Here is a 16,925-nt window from a genome sequence, read left to right as displayed (position 1 = left end):
GGAGCTTCCAGTGCAGGCACTCTGGCTCAGTGGGATATGGTCCCCAAGGTTCATCACAGAAATAGAGAAGTGTGTGGGTAAGCTGAAGCACAAAGTCAAAAGGACACAATCTCATACAGAGGAAGAGACTCATCTCTCCAGGGATGTGGCAAAGCTCAGTGGCAAGGAAAGTCCATGTTCACCTGTAGGATGTCCTCTGCAGGCAAAAGTGACGGCCATGGGGAACTTGATTACCATCCTCAGGCTGAACCATGGCCTGGTTTTGTGATCAAAGAGATGCCGCGTCCTTCGCTGAAATAGACCCACACCAAAAACTGACCTGTTTTCTCAGTGTGTTCACCCACAGACCAGAGACCTGCATAGTTGGCTTTGGGAGGAGGCTGAGTGCAGGGAACACCTAGCTCTTGGCGCTTTCTCCTGGGTCAGGGATGATTTGCCCATTCCATGCATTTCACATTTCAAAGGGAGATTGGATCTGTCTCCCAGAGCACCTGGGAGTCATCGTGATGTGGAAGAGTTGGGAAAAACCCAGAGCTCCAGGCAAACCTGAGTCACTCAGTATGGACTTCAGAGGATACAGTGCCTTAGTCTTGGGCATTCCAGGGAAACAGGGCTCATATCCTCAAAACTCTGCTATCATCAAGGGCATTTCCAGACCTTTTAGCTCTATTCTGGGATCAATAGGTGCTTCTCTACAATACCCTGCATTTGCTGTCTTTTAACGCTTTGTCTTGTGATGGCTGCTCAAGGGCTCTTGTGACTCAGGGTAGCTGAGAACAATCCCAGAATGTCTGGATGGAGCTCTGGAGGTCTTGGGCTCCTATGAACTGCTCTGGGCACACAAAGTGGGAAGTTTGTTTATCTTGGAAAAGGAGCAGAGGACTTTCATGCAATCCATCCCAACCCCGTTGTACCGGAGTGCCTTGCACCTCATTAGCCCCTTGAGCAGCACCAAAAGACATTGTCTTGGAAAGCAACGGCAGCACAGAATTGGACAGAAATACCAGGGTTTTTGGAATCGTACCAAAAGGTGTGAAAATGCCCTTGAAGAAAGCAGAAATTTGGGGGGCTTGTGGCTCAGAGCTCTGTTAAACCTGGAATGCCTGAGGCCAGGGCACTGTCTCCACTGAAGTCCATACTGGGTGACTCAAGTTTGCCTGAAGCTCAGGGATTTTCCCAACTCTTCCACATAACAATGACTCCCAGGTGTTCTGAGAGACTGACCCAATTCACCTTTGAAATGTGAAATACCTGGAATGGGCAAAGTCATCTCTGACCCAGGAAAAAGAGCCAAAAACAAAGTGTTCCTTGCCCTCAGTCTTTTCCCCAAAGATGGCCATCCAGGTCTCTGGCCTGAGGGTGAACATGCTGAGCAAAATACATCAATTTGGGTGTGGGGTTTTTGCATGTGCAAGAAGTTCCATGTGCAAGTGGAGGCAGGAGGGCAGCTTGCAAAAGTCAAGACCACTTAACTGAACTGAAATTCAAAAATGCTTAGGCAGTGGAGACAGAAATACACATCCTAAGAAAACTATGGCCCGGGAGTGCATTGAGGGAATCAGGAAAGCGAAGGCAGAGCTGGAGCTGATCTTGACTGAAGGCATGAAAAATAACAGGAAGAGTTTCTTCAGGAATATAGTGCAGCAAAAGATGAAAGAAGATGTACCTCCACAAGAGTGAAACAGGAGACCTGGTAAGACATGGTGACAACTGACTTGAAGAAGGGGAAGCTACTTCACAAATGTTTGCCTTGGTGTTCACTGGCAAGTGCTCCAGCCATGCCAGTGACTGACAGAATCCAAAGGCAGGGACTGACAGAAAAAAATACACTGTAGAAGAGATTGAGCTTCAAGACCATCTAATGAACCTGCATGTGCACAAGTCCAAGGGGCCTGATGAGATGCATCTGAGGGTCCTGAAACAACTGGCAAAAGAAGTTGCTAAACCACTATCCATCATATCTGAAGAGTCTCAGCACCTGGAGAAATGAGAAGTGAAGTTGGGTGGGTTTCACCTCTGTGCCTTGGCAAGATCATGGAGCAAATTCTCCTGGACTCCATGCCAAGACATGTAGAAAAGAAGGAGTTGGTTGGTGCCAGCCAACAGGGCTTCACTAAGGGCAATCATGCCTGATAAAAGTAGTGTCCTTCTACTACTGTGGGTTTAATGAATTTCTGTAATGGTCTTATACCGCTGGGAGATGAGGGAAGAGCAACTAATATCATCAACTAGTGGAAAACATATAAGACTGTCCTGCACAACACTCTCCTCTCTAAACTGCAGACACAGGGATTATCTGGGTGGGCCAGTCAATGAATAAAGAATTGGGTTGATGGAATTGAGTGCTGGTAAATGGTTTAATGTTCAAGTAGAGACCAATGATGAGTGTTGTTCACCAGGGGCTGGTATTGGTAGCAGGACTATTTAACTCCTTTGTCAGGGGCATGGACAGTGAGATAGAGTGTACCCTCAGCAGGTTTGTGGATGACATTGAGCTGAGTGGTGTGGTTGATAATGTCAAGGCAGGGATGACATCCAGAGGGACCTGGACAGGTTGGAGAGGTGGGTCCATGCTAACCTCACAAAGTTCAACTAGGGTAAGTGCCATGGTCAGGACAATCCCAAGTATGGATATGGGCCAGGCTAGGAGTGGATTGAGAGCAGCACTGCAGAGAACCATTTGTAGAATCTGGCTGTTGAAATAGTGATCATGAGACTGGAACGACTGCTGGTAGCCCAGAAAGCCAGTTGTATCCTTGAATGCATCCAGAGCTGTGGGGCAGCAGGATCAGGGAAAGGATCTTTCCCCTCTTCTTCCACTCCTAAGACCATACCTGGGTTCCTGCATCCGGCTCTAGGACCCCAAGCATAAAAAACACACAGACCTGATTGAGGGACTATAGAGGAGGCCACACAGATGATCAGGCAAATGGAGCAGTTTCCCTGTGAGGAAAGTCTGAGAAGGGTTGGGGTTGTGCAGCTGGGAGAAGGCTCCCAGGGAACATTCAGTAAAGACAAAGAGGGGTACTTGGTCAGAGTGTGTAGTGATGGGACGAGGGGCAATAATTTAAAACTGTTAGTGGGTAGATTTAGCTTAGATATTAGAAGGAAATTCTTTCCTCTAAGAGTGGTGAGACACAGGAACAGGTGTTGCACAGAAGCTGATAATCTGTCAGGGGCATTGGAATTAAATGATTTTCAAGGTCTATTTCATCCCCAAATAATTCTAAGGCTTAAGGGACAATTCAGAATTGTATGAAGTAGGACCACAACATTTCAGATGAAAGAGGCAAGGACTTAATCAGCAACAGGGCCTCACAAGTGGTGACTACCAGTTAAGTCAATGCTTCATGAGCAAGGAATGTTTGTGGCCCTGCAGGGCTCTAAGACACAGCATAAATACTGTGCTGCTCCAGGCTCTGCATCCTCATCTCTTGCCTCTCTTTCCTCCAGGAACAAGGTAAGCCTGAGTCCTCTCCATCTCTCTCTGTGGGCTGAAGTGCTCTGATGGTGGCTCTGAGGTTGATGCTTGGGTGCCTCACCTTGGCCCTGACCCAGAACTGTTGAAGGGCTTTCAGCCTTTTCATGGTAGTGGCTGGGGAGAGCTGCAAATTGGGGGTTTAGCTGCAGCAGAAGGGGATCAAGGGGTGTCAGGCACAGGGGGATCTGCCCAGCAGAATTTGCACCTGTAGAGGTGGAAGGAAAGGGCCCAGTGCATCCTCTGACATCTCTAACACAGTCATGTCTGTTCTGGAGATGGGCTCTGAACAGTCTTTCATCAGGTGCCTTAAACCCACTCTGCTGGCTCTTATTCCTAAAGCTGGACAGCCTTCCTTTGCTTTTCTTCTGAGTGCAAAATGTGGGTTGATGGAGCTGTAGGCACAGAGTGTGTTTTTAAAACAAACTGTGTCCATGGAGAGAGCTGAGGGAAAGAGAGATGAACTGATACTGAGGTTGTTGCTCTCTGCTCTGTGTTGCAGCTCTGCCTCCATCACCGAGAGATGTCTTGCTGCAGGCCCTGTCCCCCACGCCCCTGCGGTCCCTGTGGCCCAACCCCACTGGCAAGCAGCTGCAGTGAGCCCTGTGTCGCCCGCTGTGCTGACTCGACCGTCTACATCGAGGCCACTCCAGTGGTGGTGACCATGCCAGGCCCCATCCTCACCTCCTTCCCTCAGAGCACAGCCGTGGGATCCTCTCTCTCAGCTGCCGTTGGCAGCTCCCTCAGCTCCTCGGGGGTTCCCATCTCTTCTGGGGGCTCCCTTGGTCTGGGGGGATCAGGGCTGTGTCTGCCTGTGCCCCGCTGCGGCATGAACTGCTGAGGATGGCACAGCATCCCCTTTTGTGCTTGGGAAATGGGCCCATCTCTTTCCCTCCCTGACCCCTGCAAATGTGTTTCTCAGTCTCCGTTCTGTGCCACTGCATTTGTTGCTTCTCATTAAAGCCTTTGTGCAGCATCACTGGAGAGTTGTGGTCGTTTGTTCTCCTCCTCCCTCAGGCTGCCACCTGCTCTGCAAGGATGAGCACTGGCTGCTGTCCTGAGCTTACCATGCACTGCAGAAAGATCTCCCTGATCTTAGACCAGAGAACCAAGAGACTCAGTCATTGAGCTTAAGTCTGTAACCTTGAGACCCTACAAAAACAGTTGCTGAGTTGTTCCTTGAGAAAATTAATACAGATATTTTGAGTGAAATTTTCAGTCTTCCTAGTTGCGCTTCACAGAAATCACATGAAAATACGGACAATTCACTGTTTTATTACAGTTGTTGAAATAAAGTCCAGGGATGAGAATGGAGTCGAATATATTTTTCATGGCCTGATGTAGACATAGTGACTGCAAGATGAGGTTGGCCTGGGCATGTCAGCAGGAAAGTGAGCATGTGCAATCACAATCCCTGTCTTTTTCACTCCACTTACTCATTGATTTTTGAAGCAACACAGAGTGCTGCTGGGGAGTGAAACCCCCCCTCCATGGCAGGATATCCCACATGGCCAACTGAGGGCAAGGGTCTATGAACTGCAACCCCAGCGCCTGGGGTGACACCTCTCAGGCCTCTGGAACCTTTTCCAGATGCCCATCTCACTCTGGGAAGGTCCCAACTACAAATGTGGAGTTGAGCCTTGCTCTGAGCTCCCTGGGCACTGATGTCACTGCCCAGGGCATGTACTGAGCAGGGCAGAAGGGCTGGAGTAGGGCTGGAGCAGGTAGTTGTGGCCGAGTGGTTAAGGCGATGGACTAGAAATCCATTGGGGTTTCCCCGCGCAGGTTCGAATCCTGCCAGCTACGGCACCAAGAGCCCTTTTGGGCCAGCTGCTGGCACTTGCAGTCCTGACACTCGGGGCACCTGCACAGCTCCCAGCCCTGAGGGCTGCCAGGGACAAGAGCTGCAGGCTGCCCACAGGGCTCCTGCCCTTGCACACCCAGCTCTTCCCCCACAGCCGCAGCACATGAGGAGCTGCTGGAAACCTGCCCAGCTTCTTTAAGGACAAGGGAAACCCTGAGTGGTCCATGGAAGAGCAGGGGAGAAAAGCTGGTGCATGGTCTATTCCTTGAGGGTTGGGATAGCACTAGAATGGACAAGAACTTCAGAGACACTGTCTATATGAATGAAGAAAGGCCCAATTAAGTAGGGCAGCTGGAGCCTGCTCTGCACTGAAACAATGAGCAATAGCTCCTGCAGCAAACAGTCTGGGCTCACACTGTCCACTTCTTCATCCTGATTTTGTCTCCTCTGCCCAGGTGTTGCATGTTCAGCCCTGTGGATGGGACATGGGTCCAAAATTTCAGACCTCAGCACTGCCCTCTCATTCTTCACACTCACCAAGAGGCTCTACCAGCTCAACCAGCTCTCAGCCCCCCTGGGACTTTTGGCAGCATTGAAGACTGGCCACCACCCAGTCTGGTTGGGCCAGCTCTGCCTGTGGGCAACTAAGAACCAGCTCCATCTTCTGTACTTCTGAGCAGGACAGGAATGGCACCAGGCACAAAGAGGATCCTTTTCACCCTCTGCGGTGGCTAAGGCACCCCTTGACTGTTGGGACACAACAAGGGCAGGGCTGTGCCAGAAGGGGGGATAAGCCAGGAGCTGTGGGAGAGCACAGCACACATGGGGCAGAACACAGGGCTCACAGCTGGTGTGAAAGACAAGGCACCAACAGCTCTAAACCTGCTAAATGGAACAAATGCTACCTCAGAATAGGAAATATTCCCTCACAGTAAGCATGAACTGAAGACCCAAAATAAACTAGTTCTGACTGTCTCAGAACATCCCATACAGACAATAGAAGTATAGAACATTTGTTTAAAAGAAAGATGATTATCACCCCACTGAGTGCATGCCCACAGTACCCGCACAAGACAAACTCACAGTGATTATGTGATCACTAGTATTTGATTACCTCACCCTAAAAAGATTAATGTGATTGGCCAATAGAACCACAGTTTAAATATAAACCTACTTTATTCTGTAATCAGGGTCCTCTGTACATTGGCCTGGACACCAGATTTTGAACAACTAAAAGATAATGGTTTCCCTTTGTTAATTAAAACAAAGGGTCCCTCTCTCACTCCTCGGCCAGCAAAGGACTGATCTGTATCCCAGGTACAGTCCTTCAGCCTCCTGGGAGAGGAGCTGTATTTGTGGTGAGGGCTGCAGCTGCCATGATGTGCCTGGATTTCAGGTGTCCTGGGCTCTGGAAAGCAGCCAGGCTGTGCCCTGTGTGTGGGTTGCCTGGAGCAGCTGCAGAGGCCGAGTGGGTGGTGCAAGGACAAGTGTCCATGCAGAGCTTTGGGCAGGAGGTGTGGGAGAAGGACAAGAAAAAGAGGTGAAGTTTGCAGGGAGCCCCTTTTGGTGGCTGTGCAAGGTGAGAGAAGAGAGGAGGCGAGAGAGGGGAGTGCAGTAGTGCCAGGCAGCAGCAGGGCAGGATGGACAGGTGAGAGCTGGGCTGGCATGAGCAGAGTGGCGCAGCGGGAGCGTGCTGGGCCCATAACCCAGAGGTCGATGGATCGAAACCATCCTCTGCTAAGCTCCTTTTGCACCGCTGCTTCCTCACCCAGCAACTTTTACCCTGCGCTGCTGCAGCTTTCTGAACATCCACATCCATGACCCTGCTCTGCCTTCTGCCCCTGCTCCCTCACACTGCCACCTGCTTTCTCCTCTGCTTTCTCAGGCACCAGCACTCCCCATGTGCCCCTCAGCAAGGCAGATGGGTAGGGGTATGGAGCAGCAGGCATAGTTCCCCCCAGGAGCACTGGGTGTCCTTGGGAAACAGGTGTTCCTCCGTTCCCATCAGGCAGCTCAATCCCCAACTTGCTAACCACAAGAGGGGACCTCCAGGGCTCTGCAGGTGGGCAGGATGAGGAAGAAACTGTTATTAGTTTGGGAAGGTTCAATGTGATTGACTCAGATACCCGGGGCAATTTTCTGTCCTAGGCTTTTTGCTGCCAGGACCACCCACAGGATGATCCAGATACACGGGGGTCTCTGTGAGAAAAAGTATGGTGTTGCACTGTGCTGCACCTGTTTTCTTCCACCACCACATCAGAATGCTGGGGTTTCAGAAGTTTTTGGCCCCTATGAAAATGCAAGAAAGAGAGATGAGGATAACATGAAGAGTCAGAAAGATCAGAGAGAAGATTCATCCTCCCGTGCTGCTTGGGTGCATACAGGAGTCTGTAGTGGAGGAGTCAAGATGCTGCTTTGTCAGAGCAAGGAAAGGTGGTGGTTTAACTTTGGAGGCGGGTGGAGGGGGTGGTGGTTAATTCTCTCTTTGAAAATCTATTCTAATTGGCCAATCAATACTGGTTTGTGCAGGGTGGTGCTTCAAGCCTGAGCAGTGCAAGGTGGAGCTGTGCCCTTGTGAGTGACCAGTGCAGCTGGAGGTGTGGTGGGCAAGGTGTTCCCCTCAGAAAGACACGTGCTGTGGTGCAGGTTGTGGTTGTGTTTGTGTGGGAGTGGCAGGAGGGGCCTGTCAGGGTGTGGGGCTGGGGCAGGGAGTGTGGCGTGCAGGAGCAGGGAGCACACAGACAGGCACAGGCGTTGGTGGTATAGTGGTGAGCATAGCTGCCTTCCAAGCAGTTGACTCGGGTTCGATTCCCGGCCAACGCACAGGGACTTTTGTTGGATCAACCAGACCACTGGGTGCTGTCCTGGTCCTGGAATGCTGTGGAATAGGCCACACATTCTGCTCCTTGCTTTCCCAGTCATGACTCTTGTGGTTTTGCCAGTCGGGCTTGCTCCTCATCCCTGTTCCTCCCCACTACACTACCTCTCCCGGGATTCAGATATGATTGCTGGACAGAAAAGTTCACCCAGCACCATCTCCTGGGGCCCGGGAGAGCACCCTCCCTACGCCAGTGTAGTTTTCCAGCTGAGGTGGCTCCAGGCTGGGCTCCTCATTGTTGCTACAGGAGGTGGAGGACAGGCATTTGTTGGTGTTTCTGCTGCAGCTGACAGGAGTGGCAGGTTTATGATGAGGACTGACAACGCCCAGGTGGGCACTAAGACCTGAGCTGTACTCTAGGAGGCCACTTATGCACTTTGAGGGTGCAGTGGGACGAGGCCTGTTCTTTAGCAAATGTTTCAGTGTCACAGTGGAGTGAATGTGCTCTCCATCCTTCTCCCCCTTTTCCATCGCTCCAGTGGTCACTTGGCAAATGTGGTGTTGTTCCCTTCAGAGGGAATGTTGGGATGTACAGTGTCTGTGTTCAGAGCACAGAGTTATTTCCTCTGTAGGATTCTTTCCTGAAATCAGCCTCTGGTACACACGGGAACTTCCTTTGAAATTCTCTGGTGAACAATCACGACTGCATGTCTCAGAAACGCCATGTCCCTGGTTCATGTGCAGGGCTGCTGACCAATTTGTCCTGGCTCAGCATTGCAGGGACATCCTAAAATTACCAGAATGGAGTGTAATAATGTTCTTGGTAACTGAGCAGTAAAACAGTCTCATTTTTCTTGCAGCTCATGGCTAAGAGAAACTGGCAGGAGATGCGAAACCCCCAACCATCAAATGTGAAAACATGTGCCAACGTGGGAAATTTCCAGTGACTGGAAAAGGGGAAACATAATCTCCATTTCTAGAGAGGGGAAAAAAGGAAGACATGCAGAACTACAGTTGGGTGAGTCTTACTTCAGTGCCTGGCGAGATGATGTAACAGATCTTCCTGGAAAGTGTGCTAACACATATGGAAAAGAAGGAGATGAAGGGTGATAACCAAGCTGGCTTCCCTAAGGGCAGATGACGCCTGAAAAAAGCAGTGCCTTGCTACAATGTGCTGGTGAGAGCAAACTCACTGTAGCAGGACTGTGAAGGTGTCAGTGTGCTGAGGGAAAGCATCAGGGAGTCAAAAGTTTTAGGTCCCACTGAGATTTGAACTCAGATCGCTGGATTCAGAGTCCAGAGTGCTCACCATTACACCATGGGACCTCCTATACACATCTTACTATTTTTCTTGATCCTCTGGCCACCCTGCCTCAGCCTCATGCTCCTGCCTCAGTCTCAGGCCTCTCTCTCCAGTTCTCTGCACATCCACCACCCACTGCAGCCTCCCTTCAGGGTCTCCACACACTCTCCAGTAACACTTTCTTTCAAGGCAGCCCCACAGCTCCCTCTGATGTGCCCCCTCTTGCAGCCTCATGTGTCCTCTCTTGCAACTCCAAGCCTCCAAACCTCTGACCAGCCTCTCTTGCATGAAGGACAACAAGGCCATTCTGTCTCAGGGCAACCCTTGCCAAAACACAGAGACCAGCACAAGACCCCTTACTTTCTCTTATCCAGGCTGAACCAGCACAAGTCCTTCATGACTGACAAGCAGGAATCATTGCCCCATCTCTAAAAGGGGAAATAAAGACCCTCTGGGGAACTCAGGAAAGGGGTTGATAAACTGGAGAGAGTGAGGCAGAAGATCCCAAATATAGTTAGGTCTGGGTGCACTCGCCTTGGGAGCAGAGGCTGAAGACTCAAGGATTGCTGAGCAGGGAGAAGGAAATGCTCAGTGGGGATCCAACAGCACAAAGCACTGAGCAGCTGCTGTGAGCCTGCTGGCGGCCAGGGAATGCAGTCTCTGACTCCTGAAATACCTTCCAACCAGAAGGGTTGTTGGAGAGCAGAGTGAACACAGGGAGAGATTATTTTGTGGCCAAATGTTTGTAGGTTGTCCAAAGATCTTTATTTAAGCTGTGGAATGCAGAAAGTATGGAGAAGAGAGTAGGACAGAGGAATTCCTGAGGGACTCTATTTAGTGGTGTCTTTCTCCAGAAAGATTTATGTTTACAATGCAGTTCTTTTAAGCAAAAATATGAACCTTTTTTAGACTGTGGGGTCATCAAATATTATTGATCACATAATCACTAGGTGCTTGTCCTATGCACATAGTGTAGACATATTCTTACTTGGGTAGTAATCGTCTTTGTTTTAAACAAATGTCCTATTCTTTTATTGTCTGAATGAGGTGGTTTCAGACAGAGACAACTGGTTTATTTTGCATCTTTAGGCCACTGTGAGGTATCAGCTCCTAGTCCCAGGCAGAATTTGTCCACTGAGCAAGTTATAGAGGCCTTGGTACCTTGCCTTTCACACCAGCTGTGAGCCCCATGCTTTGCCCATGCTGTACTGTGCTCCCCAACAGCTTCTGGTCTGTCCTCCCTCCTGGCACAGACCTGCTCTTGCCGTGTCCCAATACCCAAGGGATGCCTCAACCATCAGGCACGGTGATAGGGACCTTCTCTGTGCCTGGTGCCATAGCTGTCTTGCCTGACACTACAGAGAGTGGAGCTGGTTCCCAGTTGCCCATGGCAAGGGCTGATTCATGCAGACCTCCATAAAAAGCCAGAGAGGTTTCCAGCAGCTCCTCATGTGCTGCTGCTCTGGGGGAAAAGCTGGGTGTACAACGGCAGGAGCCCTGTGGGCAGCCTGCAGCTCTTGTCCCTGGCAGCCCTCAGGGCTGCAAGCTGTGCAGGTGCCCTGAGTGTCAGGGCTGCAGGTGCTGGAGCCCAAAAGAGCTTTTTGTGACGTAGTTGGCAGGATTCAAAACTGCGCGGGGAAACCCCAGTGGATTTCTAGTCCATCATCTTAACCACTCGGCCACAACTACCTGCTCCAGCCCTCCCTGCCCTGTTCAGTACATGCCCTGGGCAGTGACACCAGTGCTCAGGTAGCTCAGGGCAAGGTTCCACTCCACATTTGCAGCTGGGACCTGCCCTGAGCAAGACAGGCACCTGGGGCATGTTCCAGAGGACTGAGATGTGTCACTCCTAATGCTGGGGCTGCAGCTCACAGACCCTTGTCCTCAGCCAGCTGTGGTATCCTGTCTTGGAGGTGTGGTGGTGCAGCCTTTCGTGTCCTCCTCCTCTTCCTGACAGACCTTGTCTGAGCCAGCTGAGAGACGAAATGTTCCTTTACAAAACCAGGTGGGAGGTGAAATGTCTTCACCACATCAGGGGCTATTGCATGATAAAGGTGGGGACAGCCCTGAAAGTGATTGCAACATCAGCTTTGCAACTGTGGTGGGGAAAAGCAGATAATCAGTCAGGCCCTGACAGCCTTGCAACAGTCCCTAATCTGAACTATGGGGCCCAAGTGGAAGACCAGCATTGTTGCTGCAGTTTTGGAAACAATTTCCAAATGTCCTGGGCCTTGTTTGCAGGAGTTACCAACTTCAGTTGTAGCCAGGATGGAACCTACACAGTCACACATCTCTGTATCTGTGTGTGTGTGTATTCATAAGGGTAAGAATGTTGCTTTTGGAAATCTGTCAAAAAGTTACTGTATTTGCTGATGACTAACTATGCCTAAACACTTTTGCGCCAATGTAATTTTGTATCCATGTCCATTACAGGTTTACCTTCTGCATCCTCAGGCTCCATGTAAAAGATTCCAAAGTCATATCAATTTGATTTTCCCATTTATGTGTCATTTGTTTAGTAAGTAATGGAGTGAATTTTGCCATCAAACGCTGTTAAACTAACACTGCAGATGTCCAGCCACAACAGCAAAAGCAGAAGGAAGTGTCAAGAGTACTTTTAATCCAATTTTGTGAAGAAGCTTTGTCAGGGTTGACAAATATCTGTATTCACATCCAAAAGGAACAAGTCAGCAACTGGCCCTGCAGAACCATGATCTCCAGGTTACAGATTCAAGCTTAATGACTGAGGCTTTTGGGGCTCTAGTCTAAGCTCAAGGAGATCTTTCTGTAGCTCCTGGTAAGCTCAGGACAGCAGCCAGTGCTCATCCTAGCAGAGTACATGGCAACCTGAGGGAGGAGAAGAACAAACGACCACAACTCTCCAATGATGCTGCACAAAGGCTTTAATGAGAAGCAACAAATGCAGTGGCACAGAACAGAGACCAGGAAAGACATTTGCAGGGGTCAGGGAGGGAAAGAGATGGGACCAGTTCCCAAAGAGAAAAGGGGATGCTCAGCAGTTCATGCCGCAGCGGGGCACAGGCAGACACAGCCCTGACCCCCCCAGACCAAGGGAGCCCCCAGAAGAGATGGGAACCCCCGAGGAGCTGAGGGAGCTGCCAACAGCAGCTGAGAGAGAGGATCCCACGGCTGTGCTCTGAGGGAAGGAGGTGAGGATGGGACCCGGCATGGTCACCACCACTGGAGCGACCTCGATGTAGACGGTCGAGTCAGCGCAGCGGGCGACACAGGGCTCACTGCAGCTGCTTGCCAGTGGGGTTGGGCCACAGGGACCGCAGGGGCGTGGGGGACAGGGTCTGCAGCAAGACATCTCTTGGTGAGGAGGCAGAGCTGCAACACAGAGCAGAGAGCAACAACCTCAGTATCAGTTCATCTCTTTCCCACAGCTCTCTGCATGGACATGCTTTGTGCCTACAGCTCCAACAACACTCATTGTGGCCTATGAGTGGGAAAGTACAGGAAGACTGTCTAGCTTTAGTAATAGGAGCCAGCAGAGTGGATTTAAGTCAACTGAGGAAAGACCGATCACAGCCCATCTCCAGAACAGACAGGGCTGTGTAAGCAATGTCAGTGGGATTTACTGGTTTGGGTTTTTTCCGTCTCTGCAGGTACAAATTCTACTGGGCAGATCCCCCTGTGCCTGAGACTCCTCAATCCCTTTCTGTTGCAACTAAACCCCCAAATCCCAGCTCTCCCCAGCCGCCAAAATGAAAATGCTGAAAGCCCTTCAACAGTTCTGGGTCTGGGCCAAGCTGGGGTACCCAAGGATCAACCTCAGAGCCACCATGAGAGCTGTTCAGCCAACAGAGAGAGATGGAGAGGACTCAAGCTTACCTTGTTCCTGGAGGAAAGAGAGGCAAAAGAAGAGAATGCAGAACCTGGAGCAGCACAGTATTTATGCTGTGTCTTAGAGCCCTGCAGGGCCACAAACATTCCTTGCTCATGAAGCATTGAAATACCTGGTAGTCACTGTGTGCCAGGACCTCACGCTGATGAAGTCCCTGCCTCTTTCATCTCAGATACCTTTCTCTGCTTTCACACCCCCAAACATGGAAATGATTCATCTGTTTCCCAGATTCCTAGGGCCCCTTAACCTGGAGGTCTCAGACTAGTGTCAGTTCAAGTGGTTTTGGATAATATCAACTGTTTTTTTAACTTCTCCTTGATGGTGTGCATGACCAAGATCAAAGTTAAATTCAGCCATGAGGGACACATCAGGTCAGCTCCCAGGAGCTTAAAGTGCAGACACTGAGGCTCAGAGTGATATGACTCCCCAAGTCTCACTGTAGAAATAGAGAAGTGTGTGGGTAAGTTGCAGCAGAAAGTCAAAACTGCACAGACTCATATGGAGGAAGAGACAAGTCTCTAGGGATGTAATAAAGCTTAATGGCAAGGAAAGTCCATGTTCACCTGTAGGATGTCCCCTGCAGGGAAAACAGATGCCCATGACAAACTTGATTATGATCCTCGGGCTGTACTATGACCTGGTTTTGTGATCAAAGAGATGCTGCGTCTTTCACTGAAAGAAACCCACACCCAAAACTGACCTGTTGTCTCAGCGTCTTCACCCAGAGGCCAGAGACCTGCATGATTGTCTTTGGGGAAAAGGCTGAGGGCAGGGAACACTTACCTCTTGGCTCTTTTTCCTGGGTCAGGGATAGCTTTGCCCATTCCAGGCATTTCACATTTCAAAGGGAGATTGGATCTGTCTCCCAGAGCACCTGGGAGTCATTGTGATGTGGAAGAGTACGGAAAAACCCTGAGGTCCAGGCAAACTTAAGTCACCAGTGTTTACTTCAGTGGATATGGTGCCTCAGACTTGGGAATTCCAGAGGTAACAGAACTCATGTCCTCAAAGCTCTACTGTCACCAAGGACATTGCCAGACCTTTTAGCTCCATTCTGGGATCAACAGGTGCTTCTCTGCCCTGGAAGAGCTGCCCAAGAGACAGTGACAGGGTTCAGAGGACAACGGGACAAGACTCAGAGCTTCCAGAGGTAACTGGGAAGCTTGTTCTGCTCAGAGCAGAAGCAGAGGACTTTCAGCATTCACTCTTGACCTCACTTGACCTGGAGTGCCCTGCACCTCCATGGGTTCTTGGACAGCCACAAAAAGACAATGCCATGAAAAGCAGCAGCAGCACAGAATTGCATAGACATAGCACGTGTTTTAAGAGTTGGCCTAAAAAGTGTGGAAATGCACTTGAAGAATGCAGAACTTTTGGAGGAAGAAGAATATGTGTTCTATTACCTCTGGAATGCCTGAGTCTGTGACAGCATGTCCTCTAAAGTCACTGAATTGTTACTCAGCTTGCCTGGAGCTCTGGGATTTTCCCAACTCTTCCACACCATGATGACTCCTAGCTGCTCTGTGAGACTGATCCAATGTCCCTTTGAAATGCGTGGAATGGGCAAACCCATCTCTGACCCAAGAAAGAGCCAACAGCCTTGAGCTCCCTGCCCTCGGCCTCTTCCCCAAAGCCAGACCATCCAGGACTCTGGCCTCTGGGTGGACACGCTGAGCAAAACATGTCAGTTTGGGTATGGGGTTTTTCCAGGAGTGACACTGTTCTGTGGGCAGTAGACATCCCAGTTCCCATGAGCAAGAAGCTCCACGCACAAAGGGATGCAGGAGGGCAGTTTGCAGAGGTCAAGACCTTCTAGGCGAATTAAAAGGCAAAAATGCTTAGACGGTGGAGGCAGAAATACACATACTGGGATGATTGTGGCCCTGGAGTGCTGGGTGGGGATCAGGAAAGTGAAGGCAGAGCTGGAGCTGAACTTGGTTGGAGACATGGAAAATATCAAGAAGTGTTTTTACAGGTACATAGTATACCAAGGAAAGATAAACAAAGCTGCACCTCCACATGAGTGACATGGGAGACCTGGAGTAAACTGACATGGAGAAGAGGGTGATACTCAACACAACTTTGTCTCAGTGCTCACTGGCAAGTGCTCCAGCCATGTCAGCAATCAACAGAATCCAAACGCATGGACTGGCAGAATGAAACACCATCCATTCTAGAAGTGGATGAGCTTTAAGACCATTAAGGAACCTGCATGTGCACAAGTCCAAGAGGCCTGATGAGATGCATCTGAGGGTCCTGAAACAACTGGCAGAAGAAGTTGCTAAACCACTCTCCATCGTATCTGAAAAGTCTCAGCACCTGGAGAAATGGGAAATGAAGTTGGGTCAGTCTCATCTCTGTGCCTTGGCAAGATCATGGAGCAGATCCTTCTGGACTCCATGCTAAGACATGTAGAAAAGAAGGAGCTAGTTGGTGCCAGCCAACAGGGCTTCACTAAAGGCAATCATTCCCAATAACATTAGTGTCCTTCTGCTACTGTGGGTTTAGTGAATTTCTGTAATAGGCTTATGCCACTGGGAGATGAGGGAAGAGTAACTGATGTTATCAACTAATGAAAAACATATAGAAGTGAACTTTACAAGATCCTTCTCTCTAAACTGTAAGGACATGAATTATCTGGCTGGGCCAGTCAATAAACAAAGAACTGGGTTGATGGAATTGAGTGCTGGTAAATGGTTTAATGTTCAAGTAGAGACCAGTGACTAGTGTTGTTCCTCAGGGGTCGGTATTGGTAGCAGGACTATTTAACATTCTTTAAAGGGATGTGGAGAGTGGGATTGAGTGTACCCTCAGCAGGTTTGTGGATGACATTGAGCTGAGTGGTGTGGTTGATATTCTCAAGGTAGGGTTGGCATCCAGAGGGACCTGGACAGGCTGGAGAGGGGGGTCCATGCAAACCTCATGAAGTTCAAGAAGGGTGCGTGCCATGGACAGGGCAATCCCAAACATGGGTACAGGCCAGGCCAGGAGTGGACTGAGAGCAGCCCTGCAGAGAACCAGTTGGAGGATCTGGCTGTTGAAATCATGAACCTGAGCCTGCAACATGCACTGGCAGCACAGAAAGCCAATTGTATCCTTGGCTGCATTCAGAGCTGTGGGCTAGTAGGGCAAGGGAGAAGATCTTCCCACTCTACCCTGCTCTTCTAGACCATACCTGAGTTCCTGTGTCCAGCTCTAGGACCCCCAGCAGAAGAAACACACAGATCTGGTCAAGTAGGTCCAGAGAAGTCCACAGAAATGAGCAGGCAAGTGGAAAGACAGGCTGAGAGGACAGGCTGAGAGGGTTGGGATTGCATAACCGGGAAAAGAGAATGTTCCTGAGAGTCATTCAGTAAAGATGATGAAAGACACCAGGTCAGGGAGTATAGTGATGGGACATGGCACAATTACTTTAAACTGAAAATGGGTAGATTTAGATAAAATATTAGGAAAAAATTCCTTCTTGTGATAGTGGTGAGACACTGCAACAGTTCATCCAGAGCAATTGTGGATAACGTGTCAAGGAGCTGGAGCTAGATGATATTCAAGGTCCCTTTCATCCTCAAATGATTCTATGACTCATTGAACCAGTCTGGATTGTATGAAGTGGGAACTCAATATTTCGGATGAAAGAGGCCTTAAAAGTGTTGACTT

The 16,925-nt window shown here is 49.8% G+C and overlaps 5 non-coding genes across 5 annotated transcripts; 3 read left to right on the top strand and 2 right to left on the bottom strand.

Annotated features, from left to right (window-relative positions):
• Window positions 1-5,202: 5,202 nt before the first annotated feature.
• On the top strand, window positions 5,203-5,284 carry TRNAS-AGA (transfer RNA serine (anticodon AGA)). The gene has a single exon. It is a non-coding gene; the product is annotated as a tRNA-Ser (tRNA).
• A 1,666-nt stretch (window positions 5,285-6,950) lies between these two features.
• On the top strand, window positions 6,951-7,022 carry TRNAM-CAU (transfer RNA methionine (anticodon CAU)). Its single transcript has one exon. It is a non-coding gene; the product is annotated as a tRNA-Met (tRNA).
• A 1,011-nt stretch (window positions 7,023-8,033) lies between these two features.
• On the top strand, window positions 8,034-8,105 carry TRNAG-UCC (transfer RNA glycine (anticodon UCC)). The gene has a single exon. It is a non-coding gene; the product is annotated as a tRNA-Gly (tRNA).
• Window positions 8,106-9,354: 1,249 nt separating this feature from the next.
• Window positions 9,355-9,426, bottom strand: TRNAQ-CUG (transfer RNA glutamine (anticodon CUG)). Its single transcript has one exon. It is a non-coding gene; the product is annotated as a tRNA-Gln (tRNA).
• A 1,584-nt stretch (window positions 9,427-11,010) lies between these two features.
• Window positions 11,011-11,092, bottom strand: TRNAS-AGA (transfer RNA serine (anticodon AGA)). Its single transcript has one exon. It is a non-coding gene; the product is annotated as a tRNA-Ser (tRNA).
• Between the last annotated feature and the right edge of the window lie 5,833 nt (window positions 11,093-16,925).

This window comes from Pithys albifrons, chromosome 13 (genome assembly GCF_047495875.1).
Source record: "Pithys albifrons albifrons isolate INPA30051 chromosome 13, PitAlb_v1, whole genome shotgun sequence".
Taxonomy (NCBI): Eukaryota; Metazoa; Chordata; class Aves; order Passeriformes; family Thamnophilidae; genus Pithys; species Pithys albifrons.
The sequence above is the reverse complement of the archived record's forward strand: the minus strand, read 5'-3'. Positions and strand labels throughout refer to the sequence as shown.